This window comes from Thalassophryne amazonica, chromosome 5 (assembly GCF_902500255.1).
Source record: "Thalassophryne amazonica chromosome 5, fThaAma1.1, whole genome shotgun sequence".
Lineage (NCBI taxonomy): Eukaryota > Metazoa > Chordata > Actinopteri > Batrachoidiformes > Batrachoididae > Thalassophryne > Thalassophryne amazonica.
Window position 1 is genome coordinate 123,086,940 of NC_047107.1, and position 2,771 is coordinate 123,089,710.

A 2,771-nucleotide genomic window follows, 5' to 3' on the forward strand; every position below is an offset into this window, starting at 1 on the left:
TAACTTTAATATTTTCATGGTCCAAGTATGAAACCTGCAGTGTGGTAACCAGAGTTGGGTCAAGTACATTTAAAAGTACAAGTACTTTTGGCATTCTACAAAATATACTTGAGTCCAAGTACATGTATTTTCTCAAGTATACAAGTACAAGTACTTTTCATGTAATGTGATATGCTGGATTACACTGTGTTGCGGGGATGGGGGGGTCTTTGGTCTTGGCTATGGTGGACAGGTTGTGACTGATTGAGTGTGTGAACAGGTGTCTTTTACACAGGTAACAAGTTCAAACAGGACAAAATGACAAAAAACTCCTGTAACAGTGGAATGTGCCGTTCATTTCCAAAGTAAACGCTTTGTTGATCCGGGACGTCATCTGACTACCACAGAAATGGCAGAAGTGTTTGACATCAGCACTTTTTCGGCATGAAAAGACGTGCGGAGAAATTCGCGCGTCGGGACGGAGGCGCAGGGCACAGAACAAAAAGCAATGCCCTGATGAAGCCTCACAGGACATGTTGTGGCATGTCCATCTCGTCCACAATTTCTCGGATAGTCACACAACTGAAAAGCCACCGAAAGCCGTCTGAATCTTCCGAATGGTGCAAGAGCTGGGCATGTTAGGGCTTGTCCTGTGAGACCAACACGGAGGTGCTTTTGTCCCGCGCCATGAGCGGCTCCGTGGCAAATTTCTCCGCTCCTCTTTCCATTACAAAAACTCCTGTAACAGTGGAATGTGCCGAAAAAGTGCTATGTCCAGCTGTCTTGCCATTTCTCTGGTAGTCAGACGACGTCCCCGTTCAACAAAGCGTTCACTTTGGAAATGATCTGGTCGTTTGAGCCTGGTGATCGCTGCTCGGTGCGCGGCGCGCCATCCACCGCTGTGGGCTGTCTTTAATCCAGTTGTAATTGTCCTTAATCTGTGTGAACCCCATAAAATCTTCACCGAAAGCCATCTGAATTTTCCAAATGGTTTCCACCTGGCTGTCTCTCACACGTTCTGAAAAAATTTTGATGAAGCAAAGCGGCAGTCGATCAGCCAATTTCCTGACAATGAAAATCCAACGAGGGGGCTGGACCACTCCTCCCACAAGGCGTGCTCACAGGCGAATGACACAACCGGCAGGCGTGAAAAAACTCACGCATGCGCACGAAGGTTCAAGCTTGGCTGATGCAATCACACACGATTCAAATCCATATAGTTTTTGCAAAAAATAAAAAGGTCCGTTACTTTTCTAACAGACCTCGTATTTGACAACTACACATTATTTATAATGCAGACACTAAGCAGGGGTCGTGGCCAAGCGGTTAGTGGGTTAGTGCACTTGGTTTCAGTGTGGAAGGTTCACGGTTCAAACCCCACCACTCCCACATTTCTTCTTGTAATGTGGAGTTGCGTCAGGAAGGGCATCCAGTGTAAAACTTGTGCCAATTCAACATGCAGATCCACCTTAGATTTCTTGGTTTCCCCAAGTGAAAAGAAGGGAGCAGCCAAAAGGAACTTAATCACAAAAGTAATAGTAAATAAAAATTGAATGAAAATCAGACATTGCTGTTGAATTGTTATTCAGCAGCATCATTACAAAAAAAACAAAAAAACAAACAAACTAATGAAACGGCCTGGATAAAAGTGATGGTACCCCGAAAAAAGATTGAAAATAATTTGACCATTGGTACATGTTAAACTACAGCACTGTGTGCATGGAGCGCAAACCTCCGCCAACGCTAGTTTACAATTCTACAAATTTTTACCATGGGAAAAAACTGTCAAAGTTCTGTTAGAAGTCGCTTTTCATATGATAAAATATAGTACAAAATATAGATCAAAAGGGCTTTTCAATATTAAATTCAAATGTCCGGATCAAATCCGGATCAGACTTTGTCAGGTGATAGTGAGCTTCAGTCTGCACCTCACATTCAAATATGAGAGTGATTGGGGCACATTTGATTAAGATATAATGTAAAATATACATTAAATGGGGTTTTCAATGTTAAATGGCCACAAAATTTGTAATCTGAATCAGATCCTGATCAAACTTTGTCAGTCGATAAAGGATACCACCCTACATAATGCTGTCAAATATGAAAGAAATTCAGTCTTTTTTCAAAATTAAGAATTTTTGAAAGTTCATTCAGTGTTAAAGGATAGGGATTTTTCCAGTTTTCCAAGATTGCACTCCTCGATCATGCCGGATATGCTGCAAGAGTCCTAAGCCAGATTATCGCATAGATGTTTGATGAATAACAGATGTGTAGATCTTGTGGCCATAGATGATAATGCAGTATTTTTTCATGTGGGAGTTGCTCTGGACTATAAGTCGCAAGACTTCCCAGAGTAGTAAAAACCTAAACCTTTTAGTCTTGAAAATGTGGTACCTGGGTAGATATGTTTAGACAAGCTCTGTATCCTGTTACATGCGGCCTTCTGTGAATATTGTTTGTGGTGTCCACAGGAGTTTATGGGGAGTCCAGGTACCAGAAGACTTTTTGTCACCCGAATCTTGAAACAGTTTGAGTGTGACACATTCCTCCCTGAAATCAACGCAGATAAATACCGGCTAATGCCACAGTAAGAACATCACACGTCTGCAGCACATTGAGCTCCTTCATCATCATCACAGTCCTTCAAGGGTCACACCAAGGTCTAAAACAACTTTATATTTGATCTGGGGGAGACTGGCTTTGTCAGTTTGGCATTTTTTGTTTGGTATGAAATATGGATATAGCGATCAGCATGTCCATCCGCCCGTCTTGGCTTTTTAGCACAATATCTC